Below are 25,669 nucleotides of genomic sequence, written 5' to 3'. Positions count from 1 at the left end.
CAAATTTGGTAGTTGAAGAAGTAGCAGAACCATTTATTAAGATGGGGAAGACTGTGGAAGAAGGTGATTTTTGGGATAATGTAAATCCATATGTTTTCAGCATGTTGACTTTGCAGTTGTTTATTAGATATCTAAGTGGAGATGTTGAGAAGGTAGTTGGATCCAGGAGACTGAAGTTAAGTTCAGAGATTGGACCAAGCTAGGAATACAAATTTGGGAATCATTAGATAATGGATTATATATAAGCACTGGATAAGGTCATGTAGGGAATCAGTATAGTTGAAAAACTATGTGACCTGGGTCTGGAGGCACAGTAGAATCAAACAAGGGAAGAAAAAGAACAGCAGAGATTGGGTAGGAGCAGACGGTGAGGTGGAAAGATAGTCAAGATTGTGGTGCATTCAATAGCAAAGACATGGAATCAGCCTAAATGCCCATCAATGATAGACTGGATCAAGAAAATGTGGTGCAGATACACCATGGAATATTATGCAGCCATAAAAAGGAATGAGATCAGGTCTTTTTAAGGTACATGAATAGAGTTGGAAATGCAGTAAAGAAATGCAGAAACAGAAAACCAAACACTTCGTGTTCTCATATATAAATGGGAGCTGAATCATGAGAACACACAGATACATGCGGGGGAACAACACATACTGAGGCCTGTAAGAGGCGGGGAATCAGGGAGAGGGAACATCAGGCAGAATAGCCAATGAATGCTGGGCTTAATACCTAGGGGATAGGATAATCTGTGCAGCAAACCACCATGGCACACATTTACCTATGTAACAAACCTACACATTCTGCACATGTACTCCTGAACTTAAAATAAAAATTGAAGAAAAAAAAAAAAAGGCTGTGGTGTATTGCAGGCTAAGAGAAGAGGTATTTCAAAAGGAGGGCTTGAGTAATAGGAGGTCATATCTTGATGGTCTTCTATGTTCTTGAAATTCAGTCTTTTGGCATTGGGAATATAGCAAATTGTTTTAAGCATGAAAGTGTGTTCAGAAGTATTTTGGTGTCCAGAGCACATAGACATGGACTGTGTATTAGTGATGTCTTAAAGAAGAGAAAAAAGTTTAAAAGATATAGGGTCTATTTATTTGACTGAAGAGACAAAAGCACATTTAGAAAGATTATTCTATAACTCTTACGCAAAATCATATCACCAAAAATAAATGGGATAGACGGTCTGAATGGCCATGTATAGTCTGTTTAGCCTGATGGATTGGGTCCCACTTACATGTGGGAGGCTTGTGGCCTTCAGTAGAATACTTGCCCATTTCTCTCATTTTACCAGTCACCTGGTTAAGACTAAAGAAGCCTATTGAAAAAAAAAAGGAGGAAGTTATGTGAACAAATAAAATCATTTATATAGAAGCATTATAAACAAAAAAATGAGCTGGCAAAAGGTTGGCAGTGTATCTGATAATACATTAGGTCTAAAGAAACATCCTTAACATAATCTCGCACACACCCACACACACACACAAATACAATCACCAACATGATTAAGTTACAATAGTGAATGTATTTAGATTGTTAGATTGTTGATGTAGCTGATGGAGTAATACGGGACTAGGATGATCCTTTCAGAATTTCCAAGAGAGATTATATATATTTACCTGTCGTTTAAAAATGAAGAACCAATTTAATTAACACAAACCTAGTTGTCATATTCATGTTCTGCTGTGTGGCAATATTGACAATGATTGAGATGCCAACAGTGTGAATAATTTATTTTCAATTACTTCTTATTTAAAACAATTTTAAACATTCAGAGAAGGGGAAGGCAGTGATATTGAGTAGTAAATTTCATGGATGTGCAGCTCTGTGTAGCCCCTAGAATTGGGCAGACTTGGCTCTACTATTATTTAGTGAATGATTTTGGACAAATTACTTAGTCCTTCCAAGACTCAGATTCCTCATCTATAAAATAAGGAAGGGAGGAGAGAGAGTGTCCTATTTAATACTGTGGGGAAGGTGAAATCAGATAATACATGTAAAGTAGTTAGCAAGGAGCCTGGCATATAAGATGTTAGCAATAAGTTAATAATACTGTTAGTATTATCAACTTGAATGAGAAAAATCAATTTCTCAATTTGAAAGAGTGAGTAAACTTCTTCCAAATATTCAATGATGCAGTTGAGTCATTCAGCCCTTTAGGTGCTTGAGATGAAATCATCAGATTAATTCTCTTGTCCAGATGATAAGGTATATCAAATAGATTTTTGAATGGGAGTGAAGACTTTTATCTTGTAATATCTAAAATATGCCTCCTTTTCACCTTTGCAGTGATGAGGCCTGTGGTTTACTTATTGTATTTCTTTTATCCCTGTGGATTGTCCCACTGCCTTTAAAAAGTACAGTGTACACCAAGTAACGTTTATGACAGAACTTAGCTTCTTTCAGCAAGCTCCATAGTCCGTGGAATTTGGTATGCAGTAGAAATGTGTGAAACAATCTTTATTTCTGGACTGGCCTAGGTACCAGGATTAGCATTTGAAAGCACATTTTAGGAAAAAAAGGTAATGCCAACAGCTAACATTTATTGTGTGCCAGCCACTGTTATGAGGGCTATACATGCTTTAACATTATTTATATCCTCACAAAAATGGCAATAGTACCATTATCATCCCCATTATGCAATGGTAAAGTGAGCCATGCATGTTGTCCCTTCGTCTTGGGGCACTGTGTGCCCTTTCTGTTTTGGGACAGAATGCTTGGGTTCCAATTCCTTCATTAAGCCAAGACTCTGAATTCCATGACTTTTAAATAAGGTGTATTCTAAGAGCAATGACTTGATAATTAGAACTCTTCCCACTTCTTTCTCGCAGTCTTGTCCATTTTTGCCCCACTGTACTCCTAACTTAGGCGTAATTCCCTTCTCCTGCCAACTGAGAGGCAGCAAGACACCATCTATTTGCCCAGCTTTTCTCCAGCCCGATATTTCATTTTAATCTATTCAGTCATACATTGGCTCATGATCGCTTTCCTTCTACCCTCCCTTTCATCGGCTTAAGGCTTTTTAAGAATAAAAGAATTAAAGTATTTAAGAATACTTTGCTCCCTGGATCTCTACATATTATTATTACTACAATTATTAACAACCACGTAATTAAATCATGGCTACTGTTTTCTGAATGTCTTCCATGTGCCACATGTTTATCAGGAGAAAACCTTATCTCAGAGAATTTTCTCAACTAAGTAGCAGAAACAAGGTTTGAACTCAGACCTATCCTGCGTTCATTCTTTCCCTTGCATCAGTGTTACCCAAAGAGTGAGCTGTTAACAGATGTTACTGGAAAGGGCTTGCTGTAATTAATCCAATTTAGGAAATGTCCTTCTCTAGGAGATGCTCAGCTCACATTAGTGTAATAGAGGTTTTGAGAAATTCTGCAAAAACAAGTAAATATACTTTGTCCAATGCAGCATTTTCTAAGTTTATTTGACTCTGAAGTCCTATTTTAGAGAAGTCTGTGATAACATCTAGCTCCTTGGAATGTCATTGGGAAACACTGAGTTGCATCCTGCTCCTTCCCTATTTCAAAGACACCCTTCTGAGATGGAGGAAAGTAAATATCATAGGTCACCCAGGTCACCCAAGGAGAGGGAGTAACTCCAGGGAACAAAGTGCTGGGCCACGAGAGGAAAGGGAATGGCAAAGGCCACTGTCACCTATTGGATACATTTGCTTGATATTGGCTCTGGTCTGAGATCTCAGGAATCTAGTTAAAATAGTATTGTCATATTTGATTATATATCTTGAAGCAATGATTTCCTCATAAGCTTGTTCTAAGTTAAAAGATTATTGCTAAATAAAATATGATAGAGTTTTTCACATCTCAGGACCAATTCATACTGCTTGACAGAGATCAGGTTTTATAACATGAAAGACCTAATTCAATACTCTATTAATATTCTGCACAAGAAATTTTATGAGATAACTGACATAGCCAAGGAAATATTCTTGACTGTATTTCCTCAGGAGTTGTTCCCCTTCCTTTTCAAAATATGGATATATGTGAATTTCTAATTAATTGTTGACTATCACCCATCCCATTGACACATTCCCTCTTAACATTAATGCTCAGGTGTTAGGGTCTTTTCATACTTACAAATTTGATTGTTGAGAAAAGAAAGTTCAGCTCTGTTTCATATTTGTTAAACAGTGGATAAATTATTTGATGATTTAAATCAGGAAGAACTCTCACACATTTTTAATGCATAAATCAGAGGCAGTCTCTTAAGATGCCCTATGGTGCTTACCCACTTCTCAGCTCTGGTTACTATTTAATTTTGGAACTTTGTGGATTGAATTAGTGTATTGGGAAATACAAGTGTTAAAATAAGCTGAAGCTGATTTACAGTGCTGCACTCAATCTCCAGGCAAACCAAGTCTACATTTATAATCAGGAAGTTTGGGTACGTTTGCGACAATTTTTAATTCTTTTTGTTTTTTCATGCCCAAGCAAATTTTAATCATTTGGTCCAATTTTTTTTTTCACCAGACATATTTATGTTATTAAACCTCAAATGCATTTAGAGCAGGCCCACCCCACTAAACTGCATTTGTTCGGTCAAATTGTTTTAACACAACACTAAACTGACTAAGCTTACTCAGAATATGAGCAAATCTGCATGCTGCCATAGTAAGTGCACATGATTGTGAAGCTCAAGCCACAGTGAGAATCCTGGGGACAGCCACTCACTGTGTGGATGTCATTTCTAACTGAGGCTGTAAATGGCAAAATGCCTGGTGTGCTCAGGATGTCCGCATGACTGTCGAAAGGAACCATACACTGTGCTCTATGTTTATAGCTTTGGAGCAGGGAGTTACAAATAATGTGAGCCAATTTCATAGCTTAGAATGAGTAAAATATATTGTAGATTAACAAAATTTAACAAGAATGGGTTAGGTACCCATTGTGTATGAGGTACTGTACCAGAAATTGTAGGAGTTACAAACATGACTAAAAACAGGAATCTTCTATTTTTTTTAAAAAAGAGGCCACTCATGGGGGTGTGATGGAGTGTCTGAAGAGAGCACAAGTAATGCCTCTCAGGGATATAAAAGGTTTTGTGAGGGAAGCTGTGTTAGTCCATTCTCACCCTGCTATAAAGATAATATCTGAGACAGGGTTATTTATAAACAAAGGAGGTCTCATTGACTCGCAGTTCTGCATGGTTGGGGAGGCCTCGGGAAACTTACAATCTTGGTGGAAGGGGAAGCAGGCACGTCTTACGTGGCAGCAGTTGAGAAAGCGTGTGTGTCAGTGCAGGAAAACTACCATTTATAAAACCATCAGATCTTGTGAGAATTCACTTACTCTCATGAGACCAGCATGGGAAGCATGGGGGAAACCATCCACATAATCCAATCTCTTCCCACCAGGTCTCTCACTGGGGATTACAATTCAAAGCCTAACCATATCAGTATCATAGTTTGAAGCTGGGTCTGATATGATTGTGATAGGTAGAAATTAGGAGGAGAGGCATCTCAGGCTGAAGGAGAGCTTGAGCAATGTGGAAACACAGTGACTCCAGGGCAATGTGAGTCGTGTGTGGCCCTTTTTCAAGACAACTAATTTTATTGCTCCCATGCCCAGTACATCTGATTTTGATAATAGCTAACTTTTATTAAACAATTGCTCTATGCCAGTTATTATGCTGTGTTCTTTACATTCTTTGTCTTACGTAATCCTCAAAAGAACCCTAAGGAAGTACATCCACTAAATATCCCCATTTTATAGAAGTGGAACTTGAGACATGAAAAAAATAAGTAACTTCCCCCAAGTCACATAGCTAGTCTGTAGGAGAGTCAGGATTCTGACCTAGATGGTCTAATGCATGCCAAGGTCTTTGTATAACAGAGGGAAGCCTTCATTTATACCTATTAATAGGTGATGTGAGTGACCTAAGTCACACAAAGCTCTATATTGTCCCAGGGTTCAACTTCTGCACATATCTTCAGGATTCTCTACTGCAGCCGACACAGGAAAAGGCATGTTTTAAAACAACAAACAAATTATTAAAGGTGGCTCAGACCTCTTGTAGGAGTCCACTGCAATAGATACAGAGATCTTAGTGGGGTACAGTTTGGGCTCTTTAGGTATGTCAGGCACAAGAGTGATGATATAGAAACAGAAAAAGGTGAAAGTAAAGTTATGTTTTTCCCTAGGTATTTTAGCCCTCTCCTCACAAAAGTTCATATTCTGTTGGACTATTTTAACTTGGGATTTTATTTTTTTTGTGTGCCTATACTATTTTTACAGAAGAATAAACGGGTAGAAACGATACTCTGGAAAATTAGTGAGAATAGGGCTTTTTCTACCAGTTGGCAATGTCATGTTTAGCATTGTCCAGCTTTAGTGGGGAACACCCTTCTCCCAGGCTTGGACACCAGGCCTTGCAGCATATAGCTGCTACAGATCCCTGCTCCCTAAGGCTGCCAGAGGCAGGAACCTGCAGCAGATACTTGACGGCAGAGATTGCTTTGCAGTTGCTTCTCTGGCCCCAGATGTGTTCTTCCAAAGGTGGTTACAGAAGAGAGAGATGTTTCATTTCAAATTTCCCCAGGCTACATTTACTGTTGCTTTTGTGTCTTACCCATATTAGGCTTCATGACCTAGCTTAGTACCTTTTCAAGGTAACAGGGTAATGACTGCTATTGTCCGGTTCTACCCTGAGACCACAGAGAAGGATGAAGGATGAGGATGATGTAATTTGTTCACCCAGCAGCATACATTTATCTGAGTGATAGGTTGTTCCCTGTGTCCATGAGAGGCTGTATAAAGTAGAGGTTAAGCTTAAAGCCTGCTTTAATTGCCAGGAGTTAATTCCTGGGTCTGCCACTTCCCATTGTTTCATTTTGGAATAAGTTACTTAACTGCTCTGACACCTTAATTTCCCTATGTGTAAAATGGACATGATAGTGTTACCCACAATAACCCACAGTTACTGTGATAATTAAATAAGCCAGTATCTGTAAAAAGCTTAAAACATTGCCTTGTATATTGAAAAAGTATGAGTTACCATGATCATAAAGAAAATATCAGAGTAAGTTTGAGTTCTGTAGCCAATAAGTTATTTACTGAAAGATAGGGCCCAATATTGATTAACTGGGGAGTGGAGAAAATGTGTTTGTGGTATAAACATTTCCCTTGTGAACATCTGACTGTCTACCCTATTCTCCTTATTTCTGGTCCTATTAGCCTGTAGCTACAGTTGACCTCCCAACACCTTGCCTCTAGAACTGAACTTTTACCAAGTCTTACCCCTTATGAAAATTTACCAGTCCATACATTTATCCAAGAGTCTTGCTTAAGCACTTCCTGACTTCAGAGATGCATGAGGCTTAATTTTAAGATAAGAGAATAAATCTCAGCTCCAACTTTGGAATTTTTTTACAGACAATCTCTATGCTCCTCTGGCTTTACCCATAACTAGAAATGTGTTGGATAGAAAAGCTGGGGTTAATTCCATCAGCTGAAGGTTAAGCCATTAGCTTCTCTAAACAGGAACTTTCATCAAAACACCAAAGGTTCCTTCTTTTTGCCTGATGACATTGAAGCTGATCATTGAATGTGTCAACATGTTACCTCTCTTAGGTAAGTGAAGTCCACTTAATAAGCACTTTCTGAGATAAAGTCCTATATCAGAAAATTTTCTCTGAAGATGGAAATTTCAGGCACTATGGTAAGCCACTGGGAGAGATGTTTTGATGTCAGTGGAGACTTTTTATAATCCCTCAAATAGTATAGAAGAACTGAAAAAAATAGAATGAACACACTGGTAAGATTATAACAGACAGTATAAAACCATTAACAAAGCTGGCCTATCATGTATTATATTTGAAAAGAAAGAGATCAAAACTTAATAAGATAAGAATTAATTTCCTAGATTCATTTTCCTTACTGTTGTTATAAATTGCTAGAGATTAATAAAGCAGATAATATTATAGTATCAATGCTTATAAGAACAAGGGAGGAAATAATATTTGGTTATCTTGTAACATCACTAGGAAAACATAGTAAGAAGGCGGTGTACCCACATTTCAGTTGACAGGAAGAGATTGATTTTGTTTCATTGATAATATTTTAGATGCTGCTGCTTCTCAGAATTGCACCTAAGAAACAACAAATATTCAGAGTCTCTGCGTGGAGTATATGGAAGGCTTCCCAGAGAGGTGAAATCAAGTTGCATCTTAATGGGGAATGTATAGATATTTTCAAACTAATTTCAGAGGCCATAGTGGTGTGGAATTCTTGGCAAAATATAGAGACATCAAATGGTATTTTGGAGCCTAACTTAAGGAAAAATAATTGAACCAACACAAATATTTGGGATATGCAACTCCTAAGCCACAACCTCTCTAGGAAAGAATTGAGATGGTGGTATAAATGGTAACATATTTCTGCTGCATTTCCTCAGTTTGCCCTTCTATGTTCACTGTCTATCCTTCTCTTCCTGCTTAGAATAGAGAGAAGGTGCTGCACGGATTTCCTTATTTTCCTGGCTTCCTGTTGGGTTTCAAGCAGTGTGGATTTCCAGCAAAAAACTGGAGAAGAAGGAGAGCCATGTTGGAGTATTTATTCCCCAGATTCAAATCTTATGGGGTTGCAGTGGTTGGTTTCACCTTTCACTGAAGTTTGTAGATACTGTCAACCCTCAGCATATAGCTGTCTCAGGGTTCCAGCATAGTTATTCATTTCTGTTGCGTGCCCCTGGTGGTTCTATACTGTTAACAGCCCTGGGCCACGGCACCATTCATTTAAGTGTTTCTCTTAAACACTATCTGAGTTCTTGTGAATAGTTCTGTCATTACCTCTCCTCAAATGAGCAAATTTGAGTGTTTCAAAATGTTTGAATCCTGAGTCATACAGGATAAAATTATTTGCCAGACAAAGAAAGTAAATGGAATTTTGGTAAGCAGGCATTCCGTATTTAAAGAATAAAAATATGGCAAAATACGATGATAATGAGAATCAGCTGATAATGGTAGACAAATCAAAAATAACCTACAAAATTAGGCTAGATAATAATAATAATAAGGCACTACATTTGTCTCTATATAGATTGGCAGAAATTTTAATCAGGACAAAAATGTTGGTGTCAGATATTTGGAGAAGATAAATGACTTTCCAAGATTAAATTCCCTTAGAACTTCAAGCGGGATAAAATATAATAGATTTAGTTCTATGTGGGATTTAGTTCTGTGTGGTGGTCAAAAAAATGACAAATTATTATTAAGGGTAATCTGCCAAGATCAAATTCAACATTTTAGTGAAAGTGAGGGCAACTAAAAGATGTTCATCAGAAGGAAAGTTCTTAATGACAGAAAGTAAAACAAAGCAACAGCAAAAACTGACAGAGGGGCTTAAAACATTTTTAAAGCCGGGCGTGGTGGCTCAAGCCTGTAATCCCAGCACTTTGGGAGGCCGAGACGGGTGGATCACGAGGTCAGGAGATCGAGATCATCCTGGCTAACCTGGTAAAACCCCATCTCTACTAAAAAATAAAAACTAGCGCGGCGAGGGTGGCCGGCGCCTGTAGACCCCAGCTACTCGGGGAGGCTGAGCCAGAGAATGGCGTAAACCCCGGGACCCAGAAGCTTGGCAGTGAGCTGAGATCGGAGGGCATCCAGCTGGCCGAAAAGAGCAAGGAACTTCTGTCCTCAAAAAAAAAAAAAAAAAAAAAAAAAAAAAAAAGATTTTTTTAAAACATTACTCAATATTCCAGGGGAACACTCAAAGTCATTTAAAAGCACCACAATGTGTTTACAAGAAAATAACTTGCCCACAAATCTTGCACAATCAAGTGACAAAACTATATTCATGAATGAAAACAGGCAGTAATTTACGGCTTTTGCTTTTTTTCAAAATGAAGAAATTGTGAAAGAGAATTGGAAAACCTAGCAAGAGTTTAAGTTCAGTTGTAAAGTAAAAACAAAGCCCAGAATAATTTGAGGGGCACTTGAATTTCTAAGCCATTAATTAAAATTAGAAATTATTCAAATATAAAAAAAAACTAGAGAAGGTGAACTAGGGAACAAATTTGATCACATTACTGAGAATATACTAAGGGAAAAGAGGAAATTCAGCTAAAAATTATTCTACTAGATATGGGTGAGTTTTAGAACCAAGCTATATAAGCAGAATGTATTGCATGTATTGGACAAAAACATTATAAATAAATCACCTGCCATAATCAATAGTTAAAGTACTCAAGGTATAGTGTGGGTGTCCCAAGTATGTAACATATTATTTTAATGATCAATTTGTGGGTCCATGTGAGTCCCATAATAAGCATTTAAGAGAGAAAAGATTATAATAGCACTTCAATTCCAGGCAAGCTGTTGGCATTGGTGATAAATTGTGAGGGTTCTAAAGCCCATTGAGAATAACGTATTGGTGGAAAGGTAACATTTTTCTGTAACGCAAAATCTGATCTGACTGATCTATTGAAGATTTTTTTTTTGCATTTAAGTACAAACCAAGCAGAACCAAAATGGAAAGAAAATAGAAATAAAACAAAGGACAGAAATTGTTAGTTGACCACTCTGGTCCTACCATTGTGGTAAGAATGTTAATACACTCATTAGACAATGATGATGTTCTAGGGAGTAGCAATCATTGTCCCAATTTTACAGTGGAAATGTACTAAGAGGGCTCCATAACTACCTTGCTTACTGGCTCTGGTCTAATAGCTGGTAACTGAAATTCTGACAGTTGCCCAGATATATCTGGTTCTTAGTACTCTGTTTATTTTACCAGCTTTTTAGACTTTTGAAAAATTTTAATAGATATTTATCAGAAGTTTTAGAAGGCTTTATACATTGAATGACAGTTCAATTGGATAGTTTTACAAAGATAAGGAGCCAAATGAAATATAAGAACAAAAAAAGGAAAATCAGGCATTTCTCTGGCTAGCAATCACTAACAGTATTTGCCAGGCAAAAGTCTAAGATGGTCCTCAAGATTTCATTCCTCTGTCATACAGATTCTGAATAATTCCAGTGGCTGGGAAAATGAAAGACTTAGACTCCCACAAGTAGTTTATGTTATATGGCACAGTTTACTTTAAGAAAGGGAGATTATCCAGGTGTGCTTACTAGAATCACAGGAGACTTTTAAAAGCAGATATTTTTCTCTTGCTGGTCACAGAAGAGGAAGTCAAAGGTGTTCCTGCTAGCCTAGAAGAAAGCAAACATTCACCTTTGAGCAGCTGATGAGAAGGAAAGCCCCTGGGCACTGAAAGTAGTGATGAATAAACAGCCAGGAGGAAAGTGGGAACACAGTCTTATGACCATGGAAAACAGATTCTGCCATTAACCAGTGTGTTTGGAAGAGGACCTGAGTCCAGATGAGAACCACAGCTACAGAGTCACAACTTGATTTCAGCCTTGTAATACCCTGAGCGAAAAACCCAGCCACATCCAGCCCAGACTTCTGACCTACAGAACTATGATTGATAAATGGTGTTGTTTAGAACTGCTAATTTATGGTATTTTATCATTCAGCAATAGGAGAGTAACACATAGCAAAAGCTACTTCTGGAATTTTTCTTATCTGACATTTTACAAAAGTCCAGGCAACTGAATGGTAAAATGATAGGAAGTTTGTGCGTATAGTGAAAGTTTGATCTGTGGGAAGTACAGTGCGTGGAAATTGAGTTACGCTGACTGTATGAACTGGTAGATGTTTCAGTGCGGGCAGTAAGCAAGGCATTCAAGGAAGAAAATGTAGCTGACATTGAAGATGTGGTCTCAATCAGCAGTTATGATTCACTAAAGAGCCACAGGGGGCACTTTCATCATTCCCTGTAGACATTAGCATAACATGCTACTGTTCGGAAGACAAAAACAAATGTCATCCCAGCACTTTCGAAGGCCGAGGTGGGCGGATCACGAGGTCAGGAGATCAAGACCATCCTGGCTAACATGGTGAAATACCGTCTCTATTAAAAAATACAAAAAAAAAAAAAAAAAAAAAATTAGCTGGGCATGGTGGCGGGCGCCTGTAGTCCCAGCTACTCAGGAGGCTGAGGCAGGAGACTGTCATGAACCCAGGAGGCAGAGCTTGCAGTGAGCCGAGATTGTGCCACTGCACTCCAGCCTGGGTGACAGAGCGAGACTCCATCTCAAAAAAAAAAGAAAATAAAAAAATGTCTAAGCATTGTCAGGAAAGGTGTTGAAAACTAACTAGAAACAAAAGGTTTGCAGAAAATATGAATATTGTTAATTGTCTCAAAAGATAATGTAAATGGTTATCCTTCTTAACCAGACATCAGGAAATACATAAGTGATAGACAGGGTCCCCACATGAGCAACTAAAATAATCAATAGGTCAAACATTCTTAGGTAGTACATTTCACAAATATGTCCTTTATTTAAAGAATTGAATATTGAGTTATAAACAATAAAACGACTAAATAGAAGGTCTATTGGCAACAATCCTAGAATCTGGTTATTTGAGAAATGTTTCTTCTTTCACTTTTCTGACATTTCCTCCCATGCCTGGATCAATTCAGTTGCTCATGCAACAGTAGCATGTTAAGCTAATGTTTACAGGGAACAATGAAAATGACCCCTGTGGTTCTTTAATGAATCTTACCTGCTAGTTGAAACCCATTCATCATCTCACAAATACCATCTGCCCATTCCTCTGGCAAGAAAGTGTGAATTACTCGGTTGGTAAAATTAAGGCAACATATTGGGCATGCTTGACTCATCTCCTTTACACTTCTTAAGAGTAAGCCTGACCAAAGAGAACACCTTTTCTACTCTGCAAACAGAATATATAAACCTGTATCATTCTGGAAAATATAAACCACAAACTCCATCATAGCATTTTTTTAAGTAATAAAGGTGAAAATTTGCTCCAAAAAATGTTGTCCTATTTTTTTTTTTAATTATTAGCTAGTTTAAAGCCTGGTGTGTTTAAAGCTTGAAGGTTAGAAAATCAAATGGATTGGCAGGGCTACATTCCTTCTGGAGGCCTTAAGAGTGAATTCATTTCCTTGCCTTTTCTAGCTTCTAGAGGTCACCTGCAGTGTTTTGTTCATGGTGCCTTCCTCTGCCTTCAAGCAAGCAATGTAGCATCTTTAAATCTGTCTCTCTGACTATGAGCCCTGCTTCTGTCATCACATCTCCTTCCCTCCCTCTTTTTCTGGGTCACATCCCCTTCATTGACTGTGCCCTCCTACCTCACTTTCATAACGACCCTATGATTACATTGGGCCCATATGTGTAAATCAGTGCAGTCTCCCCATCTCAGGATCCTTAACTTAACCACATCTTCAGAGTCCCTTTTGCTATGTAAGGTAACACATTCACAGGTTCTGAGGTTTAGGGCATGAACCTTTTTCCAGGACCATTATTCAGCCTACCACATGGAATAGCTTTCATTTATGTGTCTTTGTCTGTAACACTTCTAGAAAGAGAAGACCTTATATGATGATGCTGAAAAAGTAAAAGCTTCTTTTAACACATTTATATGTATATTTAAATGACTTCATGTAAAAAGATTTGTTGTGCAAAAATGTCCAAAACAACTAGCAATTGTGGAAACTCCAGAATTGCAAAATGGATGAGCATAGATAGGTCCAGTTGGCTGAAAGGTGATGGCTAGCACACTTCAGCTTTGTCTTTTGTAGCAAGCTTGATATTTTGCAAGGATGATATATTTATCTGCAGGGCAAATCAAGACCAGGGTCTAAGGAAACTCTTGGAGGTAAATCCTTCCTTCCTCTCCCCCATCAAGACAAACCTCTAGGCCCTACCACTAGTAGCATTCAAAGATTCTGCCTAAAGGGATTGAAGATAAGAGACAGGACAGGCAGGTTTGTCTCCTTGTGTGAAATTTACCAGACTTACACTGATTAAACAATTTTCTGCTCTCTTTGACTTTTTATTTTATCCTTTAGGTCATCTCAGTTTTCATATGCCAATATACCTCAGTTTCAGTCAGTTTCTTAGAACCTATGATTTGATATCCTTTACACAAAATCTGTCTTCAGATATGTGTGCATATTTGGAATTTAGTATTTACTTTTTAATTAGAAGTTTACCTGTCATAAAAAATTCAGCATGTCTGTTTGTGACATGCTGAATTTAACATTAATGTAGACACTCAAGAGTTTTTTTGAACTAAGTTGTTTAAGAGAGCTGATAATATGGGATCCTTAGATTTGAGGTTTTTTCCAGTTCTTATGGTCTTTTTTATTAGTTTCATCAGTATTTGTTATTTGTACGTAGATTAGCAGCCTCTTAGTGTCTATAAATATTTACAATCAGTAAAATACTTGCCATATAATGATAAGCAAAATATTCTGATCTACTTGAGTAAGAGTCCTCACACATTTTAACAAGATTATTTTTCCTATTTTTCTGCTTATAAGATCCTGTGTGTTAGATAATTTTGTAAATAAAGATGTTAATTGCAGTGTTTTATACTAGCTCAAAGTGTTTAAAATATAAAATAGAATCCTGCATATTCTTCACAAATATTATATTATTAATAAATTAGAACACAATGTGATTACAAAAACTAATGAGACATAATTCTACATATTGTTATAAAACCATATCCACATTGTATAGTGAATAGTTCAAAAATTGACCTGAAAACTGAGCATTTATAATTATATTTTTCTGTTAAATATGTACGACATATATATATATATATATACATGCTTAGAACAGAATCTGGAAGGAAACACACACATCAAACTGTTATTAATTAAAACTAATGTTTGTTGAATACCTACTATATTCCAGGCTCTGTTCTAAGTGCTTTATATTTACTACTTTATGTAATTCCACAGCAATCTTGTAAACTATTAGTATTATCTTCATTGTATAGGTTTTATACATGAAACCAAATTACAGAGAGATGAAATAACTTGCAAATGATACCTGGTTAGTAAACACTAGCTGAGATGTGACTATTCAGAGGACTCTTACTTCTACTTTGATCATAGTTTATGCTGGGATTTTCAATACCTAGTATGTATTACTTTTATAATCATGAAAAAGAGGAAATGTATATTTCATTTGGGGACAAAAAAGATTCCCAAAAAGAGGAAATCAGTCACAGACACCTGGCTGCAATGTATCTGACATGCTTATTTAAAAAGTGGGAGAATGGACACTTGAAAACCCCTCTTACTGAGTCTTTAATATCCATTCCTTTTTAAGATAAATTCAAATTTAATCTCAAAATCCTCACACAAATTGGTGGGTAAAACAATCTTTTTGTCTTCACATACAAATTTCATCTTTTCTGAAGAACGGACTTCCACAGTAAATTGCAAAAACACATGGAGATATATCTACATTTTAAAACCATAGAATTTTATAAACACAGCATTACTATGAGGAAACTACTAAAGGATTTAGTTTAAAAATCATGCTGGTCTCAGTCAAATTGTATTAATGGATTCACAGGAAGGAATGAATGTCAGTTACATTTGGAAAAGTCTTGCAGCAGATCAGTTGGTGTCCTGGTTGTCTGTTGCTGTGTAAAAAACCACCTCAACACTTAGTGGCTCAAAGCAACAATTTATGATTATCTCATATGGCTCCATAGGTAAGTTCTGAGATAGGTGGTTCCAGCTTAGATTCCTCCATGTTACTGCAATTAGATTTTGGTTGTGGCTGCTGTCATCTGAAGGCTGACTTCAGACATTCAAGACAGTGCACTCATATGGCTGGCTGCCATAATTGGCTGATGATTGGGGGATCAGCCAGCAATATGAACTGGAATGTTTACATGTGCCTTCTCCAAGTGGCTTGAGCTTTTCAGAGAATGATGCCTAAGTTTCCAGATGAAGCATCCAAAAATGGGCGTTCAATTGCAAACTTTCCAAGAGGCAGGAAGCACAAGCTATTGGGCCAATTAAGGTCGAAGCCTACAACCAGCACAGCATCGTTTCTTCCATATTCTATTGGTCAATGAGTCCACAGGGACCACTCATATTCAAGGGCATAGAGAAACAGATTTCCCTTCTTGATGGAGCAGTGGCACAAGATGGGAGATGGTGGGAGATATTGTTGCAGCTGTCTTTGGAAAATGCAACCTGCTCCAGTTGATTAAAAAGCAACTTTCCCCTAGTCTTTGCAAAATATGTTTGATGAAAAAAAAAAATGATGTCACTAACAGGGAAAGGCTAAATTTATGAATATTATTAATATAATAATCACTATCCCTTGGGAAGAGATTACCTGGTCGCCACAGGTGATGTCTCCCCAAGGGATAGTGATTATTACAAACAATGTGGAATATGCTACTTTACACTTCTGAAAATCTTTTTTTCTGTCTTGGTTACTCTTTTGTTTGATAGTTGCTGACTAAAGAATAGAGATATGCAGGATAAAGATAAAAGTAGGCAGTAAAAGAGTGAATCCACAGAGAGAAATTGCTAGTGTAATTATAAGACAAGTTTGCTGATAATTTCTGTTAATCTTCAAAGTTAATAAACAAAAGAGGGAAGATAATCCTTTCTACGTATTTGTGGTAATGTCATACATCTCTGTACCCTGAAATTTCTAAAGCTCTGTCCCATATATTACCTGCTTTGAGCCTACATAAAACATTTTATAGGTCAGAAAACTAAGGGATAAGTCAGTTATGTGTCATCCTTAGAGTCACATAGATAGTAACAAAAATTAATATGTAGGTTTTCTGTCTTCAAGACTCTTTCTTTTGCATTATCTCAATAGGCTTTTTTTTTTTTTTTTTTTTTTCCGAAACTGTTTTAAGAACAAATGAAGAAAAAATGAGAACCTGCAGTATGCAAGAATGGAAGCTAGATATGTGATTTGGGGTAAGTTACATGACCTTTTAACCTGGAAAAGAAGTAACATGGTGATGATAATAATGGTGCTCACCTGAATTGTTGGGAAATGAGACAGTATAATGCAGTCAAAGAAGGTGTTTGATAGGAGTTATTTCATACTCCTACTTTGGCATTATTACTATTATTATTACATTTAAAAGACAATATGGTGCAGTTGAAAAAGTATGGAGTCAGTTAGATCTAGTTTTATTTTCAGTGTAAATGATAAAATTGCTACAACGTTTTAGGCAGAGTTCATCAAATTTAGATTCTTCAATTAACAGATGTAGAATCTGAGGCCAGAGAGTATGAGAAACTATACTCCAGAATAATAGATAATTTCTACAGAACTCTTAAGTACAAGGCCAGGTTCAAAGAGCTCTTATCAAAGAATTCTAATAAATCATGCAGAGAAAAAACAGTGTGAGAGCCAGCTCCGATCAGTAACAGCAGGATTAGTGATAAAGGTGTTAAATTACGCCAGAAACTGCTTCAAATGATCTCAAGGTCTACTATTAATCCTAGTACCAATATTATTATTTGCAAAACTGTTTTATTTTAGAAAGCTTAAAAGCAAGGGCTTTCTTAGTTTACCATTTCTATGACTTCAAAACATGCAACCAAGACACCCATGATCATTTTATATTATCTTCAAGTCCCCTAATTGGTCCTTTTGATCATTACCCTTATCAGACTTCACTGTAACATCTTTACAACTGAAGCTGCAGATGTGGATATAGAATGTAACAAGAAAAGAGCTGGAGACCAATGAAATGATATCTCACATTGATGGGGTAAGGTAGTCCACAAAAATGTGTCTGAATGAACTATATAGCTGAGCTATACTGCCTATGTGAACATAGAAAGAGGATGTGGCTGTGTGTCTGAAGTCTGTTTGTCACAAATATTTAATAGATGGAGTTCTGAATTATGTGAGCACAGTTTACAATGTAGAGCTGTATCACAAAAATTTATTGGTTAACAAAACAGGGTAGAACATGTTCTCATTTTTAGAAACTAACAACCACAGTGGGCATTCGTATTAGTTTTCCAAAATATTTATTTGCTGACATATAAACTTGACCTATATGTTTGTTTGTGATGAAGTTGTCTCTCTTTGGGGATAAACTTCAAAAAGCAGTGAGGATGCCAACTGCAAGAATAATTCTTGTGTGGCAACTAGCCAGAACATCGTGTTCCCAGAATTCAATGAAGTAAATGTCAAATTGCATTGCCACAAAATTTATTAATCGAGGAAACAAGTTTTTCCTCTGTGTCTGGAAGTTATTTTTCTGAAGCAATTTTCTGCCATGTCAAACTGTTTTCCTGAATGTAAGGCTCCAGACTTAGAGATGACTGTGCTAAAAAGCTCTTCTTACCTCCTGCAAGTGGTTAACTTCTAACTGTATCATTGGAACAGGAGCAAAAGTATCACACCATCCTCGACTCAAGGAGATTTCAGAGGAGAGGAGAGGCCATGACTGACAGGAAGAGCCCACTTAGCTAGGCCGGGGACAGCTGGACATCAGAACAAGTAGGTGGGTGGCTAGCGTCCAGGGTTAAAAAGGGAACAGAGGGATAGAAAACAATGTATAACGCCCAGTTCTGTGTCTATTTCATGTGTAAAAGGCTATGTGCAATAGTCAAGGTTAAAAGTTTTATCTCTTTGAATGAGTGACACCAGTCAAGTATGAAAATGAATTAGGTAATTTTTAGAACCTATAGTTTTAATGTCTCTGTCATTCTTTAGATGCTGAAATTGAAGGAGCACCACATCAAACTGATGTGCTTGCATAAACTGATGTGCTTTCATGAACTGTATATTCAAAATAAAAATAATTTTACTACTACAAATACTTGTGATTTAAAAGTATTGCAGAGTTACAGAAAATTAACAGGGTTGCAATCAAATTCTTTAAAAGGTGACTCTTTAGCCAATGGCTTATCCCATAATTCAGTCTTCTTGTAATAACAAAGTATGAAGGCCATTTTCCCAGCATGTTAGTGTCTGCAAGGGTGTCTGATGTCAAAATGGAATTATTCTTATATGGAACTATAGTAGTTAGCTTCATATTAAAAATACAGAAATAACATTTTTTTTACTATCTGGAAATGTTGTTTTTACCGACTGTTGGATTTTACAGAATGAAAAGTTTTGTTCAGTAGAGTTCTCTGAAATCTGAAATTTTTGTTTATATTCTATCAAGATCATAATTATGTATCTAATTTATATAGAACATTCGTGATACATAATGCATATGCTCCTTTTCTTCCTTTAAACTCTTTTCTTTATTTATCTATTCTGCTGTGGCTGTTGCTTTTGCTATGAAGTAGTCGTAGTTGCAGTTGTTGCTGAAAAGAATCAACATTTCATTCTCTTTAAACCAGTTTTTTAAATTAAAATGTAAACTTTCTAGTAGAATAATTTGTTATCCTTTGGGTATATACCCAGGAATGGGATGGCTGGGTCAAATGGTATTTCTAGTTCTAGATCCTTGAGGAATCGCCACACTGTCTTCCACAGTGATTGAACTAATTTACACTCCCACCAACAGTATAAAGTGTTTTTATTTCTCCCCATCCTCTCCAGCATCTGTTGTTTCCTGACTTTTTAAGGATCGCCATTCTAACTGGCATGAGATGGTATCATTGTGGTTTTGATTTGGATTTCTCTAACGACCAGTGATGATGAGCTTTTTTTCATATGTTCGTTGGTTGCATAAATGTCTTCTTTTGAGAAGTGTCTGTTCATATCCTTTGCCTACTTTTTGATGGTGTTCTACTATAAAGACATATGCACACATATGTTTATTGCAGCATTGTCCACAATAGCAAAAACTTGGAACCAACCCACATGCACATCAATGATAGACAGAATAAAGAAAATGTAACACATATACACCATGGAATACTACGCAGCCATAAAAAAGGATGAGTTCATGTCCTCTGCAGGGACATGGATAACACTGGAAACCATCATTCTCAGCAAACTAACACAGGAACAGAAAACCAAACACCACATATTCTCATTCATGAATGGGAGTTGATCAATGAGAACACATGGACACAGGGAGGGGATCATCACACAATGGGGCCTGCCAGGGGGTGGGGGGCTATGGGAGGGATAACATTAGGAGAAATACCTAATGTAGTTGGTGGGTTGACGGGTGCAACAAACAACCATGGCACGTGTATACCTATGTAACAAACCTGCACATTCTGCATATGTACCCCAGAACTTAAAGTATAATTTTAAAAAACGTAAACTTTCCCTTTGCTTTGCAATATGCAAATTTTGCATCACTTTTTAATAAAAATTGATGGTTGATGTATAATATGAATGGTTTTATTAAAATGGTGTTCATATATAACGTAAAAGTTAGGTAATCGAAACAGGCTTCAGTTGTAAGGATGTGGGCTTGATGGCTCCTTCTGTCTGTGTATATGCCACAGTGAACACTGTGCAGACCCCTAATATGGTGGTTGGGCATCCTGTGTCCTGTTCTGAACTAGTTGCACAGTGGCTTTGGGGTAAGTCCAAGATGCTGTAGCAAAGACAAAGTATAAGAGAGTAGATATTCTTGCTGTTGACCGCCCAGGTGAAAGTACTCGGTCCTTAGCTCAGATGACTGAGGATGGGAGGTGAATTTGCCTCTCACTGGATCCTTCTCACTTGGACCTGGGCTTTGAGGAAGCTGAGGGTGTTGACAGGAGGTAGGAGAAGGATGGCTTCCACCAAAGAGAAGCAGCTTGCCAGCGAATAAAGTGATGGAATCTTGTAAACCAGTTCTTCAATGTCTGTTACTTACTTTGTCTTGCCCATCTTGCTATTCCTGGACTTTTAGCAAGGTGTGATTTAAATGATCTAGCACAAACTCATTCCTCCTAGAATTCATTTTTTGTATTGGGTGTCCACACTTGCGTCACATAGCCCAGTGTGAAAGTGGCAGTTACAGGAGAGAAGAATGCTTGCCCTGGTGGAGAACCTATCACTTTTGCCAAAGTTCGAGGATGCGGGTAGGATATTGGTCTTTCTTCAAACCATCTCTTAGCTGACTCAGAAACACAGGGTCACTTTTCATAGGGCAATTATTTTGGACACTTGTAATTTAAGCAACTGCCACTAAGTGAAAGATGGCACATTCACTGAGTTTAAATGTGCAGTGATAAGTACCTCCCAGGCAAGGACAATGGCCGAGGGCTTGAGTTTGAGCTCTGCCATCTACTAACTGAGCAAACCTGCTTTCTTCATCTGACTGCTCAATTAATTCTAACTCCCTTATTGGGGGTTTTCAGCATGAAATCATAAAATGGCTTATACAAAAGCACTAGACACATAGATGGTACCATTTAGAAAGCAGCAACCGATAAGTGTTTTAAGATAAGCAAGCAGTTGCATTTTAATTACTTTACCTTATATTGTATTTCTTGATTAACATGATATAGGAATTTACATACACATACACACACACAGGCACACACATCCTTCTCGTGGTGGTTTTGCTTGCATGGCTGAGAACACAAAATGATTATTCTTTTTCTAGCTTATAATAATCTGGAGTGAAAGGGTGCAAGCCTCAGATAAAGAATGCCTTTGCAAAGATTCAATTTCTTGTGTTGTGACCTTGAATTGTCAAATATGACTACTTACCTACTAATCTTTAAAAATAGAAGTGAAAACTGAGCTCGAAATTTACAAAGTGTAAACTAAGAAAACTAACACAGCATGTTGGCTGTGGGTGAAAGCATGTAATTAGAGTTCTAAAATGAAATCCTATTAGATATTAAAAAGTGACTTCATGGCATTGTCTCCTTTTAGTTATAGACAGCATCTAAATCTGACAATCTGTCATCTTACAAAGAACATTAATTTCTAGTTCTTTCTCTTCCTCCTTAGCATTTTCTCGCACCTGGTGTGTACAGCAATGATTTATTGTGGGATTATTTAAGAAATATATTTTCCCGATAAAACTCACAGTTATTCTTCTCAGAGGCTTAAAAAGTTGTTATCTACAATAATGTCTTCGTTGATCATTCATTCTTTAATAGCAATAAACTGGTACAATTTAAAATTATTTTCTTTCAAACCTTAAAATGTATGTATTTCATTTTTTTCTGTATGATTTTCCCTACATGCAATTAACTTTAAAACAATTCTTACCACATATAATTAATTTTTAAGTCACTGAATATGTTGCTCCTTTGATCCTGTTTTTCTATCTCTATTTCCACCCCTCCATTATTATTTATTATTAAAAAAATCTCCTGCTAGAATCCCTGGATAGCATGGTTAGGACCTGTTCTTCTGTCTGATTTATAGATATGACCCAGAGAGTTTAAATGACTTGACAAAGGTTAAGAAACCAGGCAGAGATTTCACAGTTGCTGAGTCCCAGTTCAAAGCATTAGAGTAGACCTTGAAAGGGAATGTTACATTTGCAGAATTCTTCTCAATGAATCTTCTTACGTCTGCCAACATAAAGCAAGCCACATACCCCTAAGGAAATTGGGGTCCGGAGAAGTGAAAGATAATTCACTAACCCCTAAAATTGCTTACATAATTGATCTGTTCTGCTTTTCTTTCTTGGAAAACTTTGGGAAGACTCTGTGGTAGATTTAAAGAGACATTTATACAGGTTATTTTGCCTTATTATTTTCCCATATTGCAGAACATTTTATGCATGACCTTGACCGCTAATTCTTTGTAACATCAAGGATGAGAAGGATTATTGGTTTAGGATTAAGGAAGTACAACATAATATTTTTGCATCTGTAAAATTACTACGTGGTCCTGCCTCTAAGGTTCATTAAAGGTTAGATCCCCATTCTGTTCACTTTTAGCATGTTCATGTCACTATATCTTCTTCTGCATCAAACTGCTTCTTTCACATTTCATGAACTTGGAAAATCATCATTTTTTTATAGTCTCTCCAAAACCCCACTCGGTTAAAAATAACTCTAATGTTGGGCTAGACTGTTATAGGGAGCCATTTTTATATTTAAAGGCTAATTCAGCTCCGAGATGGATTAGTAATGGTATATCTCCTTAACATCCAAAGTAATTTGTTTTTGTGGTTTCAGGTTGGAATCATGCCCTCACTATTAATATTTCATACGAACAAGTAGGGGCTTCAATATGTCCATCTGCTGGGCTGGCAAAATGCCTGCTACTGAGTCTGAATATTGTCCCTAGGAAGGAGTAACTATTTCCTACCTTCTTCAGTTACCATGGTATGCCTTTTTCTTCCCCAGATAGGTATTTTTTATACAACATTTAGACTTGATTAACATAAAATACTTATTTCCTGATCATCACTTGTTTAGCAACAATGCAAATACATTATTTTGCTTGAGAAACTTAACTAGTCCTAGGAAAACCTCCATTTACATAAGTTAGATAACACAATCTATGTAAATAAATTCTAATTATTTAATATATACTCTTACTGGAACATACATTTTATGCATAAATATTGGGAAAATTAGGAGCATACAAAAATATCTAGATAAGTAGTACCAAAGGATGACAGTTTTTACTGAATGGTAAAATAAGGTGGAAAGAAAAAGTCAGCATTATGTTTCTGTATGAAAGAGCTCAACCCGTCCCATTAAATAGTCACTTGTTGAATGGTGCTTAGTTCTCCTGATGCTATAAAATGGAGACTTGTTTCCATCATTAAATACGTACAAGGACATTGTGAGTCTGATGTCAGCTCTTGGTCTCCCAATATTATTATAAAGGATGTGAAGCTTTATTTACAAGGTTTATTGCTTTATAAAATTTACTTATAAAGTTTCACCATCTGAAAAATTTTCCTGATATATTTTAAGTTTGAGAGCAGACTAGTGGCTAGGAATGTACTAACAACTTGACTTGCATTCAAATATTAACTTTATTTTGAAGTATGTGACCTTGGACAAATTACTGACCCTTTGTTTTTTCATCCATAAAACACAGTGATGACAAAGGGGTTTTTTTTGTGAAGATAAGTAATATAATAGCTATAAGGTACTTTGTATACTAAATACTTAATAAATATGAGCATATTATTTTATGTTTTAAGATATTTTACAGGTTCCTTTCATCTATCTGGGAACCATGACCTGCCACATTAATGCTCATAGTGGGGGACTGAAAGCTTTCAAAAGATATTCACCAAAGAGGCCACTGCCTTTTGGGGAATCTACCAACACCAACCCTTTCCTCCTCCCCCCTAAAAAAAGAGTCTGTTGTTTATTCTTCTGTACTTCCCCTTTCCATCATAATTCATGGAGTTTACCAGCCTCATAGCCAGGATACTTACCTGGGCTTAATGTCTTTTATAAAATCTGTTTTTGTGTAAAGCATGGTTGCTTTTCAATCCAATATTATTCGGGGATAGCATAATATTTTGGGACTTGCAGGTGTTCAATAAATGCTTTGTAACCATGTACACCTCATTTATTTATAACAACGTTAGAATGAGACTTAGCTCACAGACTCAGTTCCATGTGGTCTATCCTGCAATCACAAACTACCTGCTTAAATCAAATGAGTTGTCTTAAAAATATGATTATTAAGTGCAAGAGGGAAAAACAAAAGATAGTCAATTAATCATCTCATGTAGACAACGTTTATTCATTGATTCATTATTCATTTAATCAGAAAACCCTTATTAAGTACCTAATAAGGACAACATTTATTAAGTACCTAGTAAAGACCAGGTAGTTTTTGCTTGAAGCTACAAAGACAAGACAGAGTAGTTGCCACTGTAGGGCTTCCATTCTGATTAGCAAAGGTGATGGTCAGGTAGAGATCAAGATTTGTAAATAGCTAAATATCGATTTTTGTATCAGCAGCTATGATAAAATTATATACTGAACACAGGAGTATCCAAAGGAAAAGTGAAACCATTCCACCTGAATGGGTGAGTGTCAGTTGAGCCTAGTCTTAAAAAAAATAGTAGGATTTGATCAGCTGGGTGGGATGGAAGGATTCATGTATTCAAGGGATAAAGTCTATTAATACATGACAACAGTGCAATTTTTCACTGAAGACAGGCAGGCCCATTAGTATACCTGTGTATGGCAGGAACTTAACACATACAAGAAAATAAAATAACTGAAAAAGTAAGATGATATCAAATATACTGTTGAGTTTTCTCCAAAGACAATATTGGAATAAATGTGAATATGGTCATTCCTTAGCAGAAAGAAGATGATAATTATAAAATGATCACTTTAATAGATACGATATTCCAACATAACTCTTTATATTCTATCTTCCAAATGACCTTCTAATAAAAAATTGAAATTTACAAAGCATTAGGAACAAAGGAGATCCCTCTTTTTTACTCTCTTTTCTTCCTGCCTTCCTTTCAGAAAATAACAGTCCAAAAGCCATTTGGTGAGGCTAACAAGGTAAGCGTTCATATGAAATTGGGGGCTGTAAAAGTGAGAATAGTGGATGTCACCACTATCATACATGTTGATTGTCTGTACCCTTCCTAGGAAGTGTGCTTCATGGGTGGCAAGTGGTTTTCAATTTGTATTTTTCCCCCTACAGTGAAAAAGCAAGTATGGCTTCAGCAGAACATCCAAGTGATTATGGCAGGAAATGACATAAAAGCATATACCTTATAAGTTTTGTATATTTATTTGTATTGTTTATCTTTCTTTTCCAGACTGCAGGCTTTATAAGAGTATTTTTTCCCTGTTTTATTCACTGGCACACAGTAAGTGCTCAATAAATAATTTTCAAATAACAAGAATAATTTGGATAATACAAATGCATGTACGAAACAATGAGTCATTTATGTTAAGAACTTAAAGGTGTTAAATACAGTCATAC

At 36.6% G+C, this 25,669-nt stretch overlaps 1 protein-coding gene and 1 long non-coding RNA gene across 3 annotated transcripts in view; one reads left to right on the top strand and one right to left on the bottom strand.

Moving 5' to 3' along the window:
• LOC108541423 (uncharacterized) overlaps window positions 1-18,367 on the top strand; it is a 31,562-nt gene extending 13,195 nt beyond the window's left edge. The window contains exons 4-6 of the long non-coding RNA XR_001888958.1: window positions 16,764-16,827; window positions 17,533-17,633; window positions 18,260-18,367. This is a non-coding gene — a long non-coding RNA (uncharacterized LOC108541423). The remainder of the gene's footprint in view (window positions 1-16,763; window positions 16,828-17,532; window positions 17,634-18,259) is intronic.
• Window positions 1-25,669, bottom strand: part of KCNH7 (potassium voltage-gated channel subfamily H member 7) — a 485,293-nt gene that overhangs the window by 173,709 nt on the left and 285,915 nt on the right. The gene's annotated exons all lie outside the window — the stretch shown is intronic.

Source organism: Rhinopithecus bieti, unplaced genomic scaffold (assembly GCF_001698545.2).
Source record: "Rhinopithecus bieti isolate Rb0 unplaced genomic scaffold, ASM169854v2 scaffold_19966, whole genome shotgun sequence".
Lineage (NCBI taxonomy): Eukaryota > Metazoa > Chordata > Mammalia > Primates > Cercopithecidae > Rhinopithecus > Rhinopithecus bieti.
This window is presented reverse-complemented; position numbering and strand designations above follow the sequence as displayed.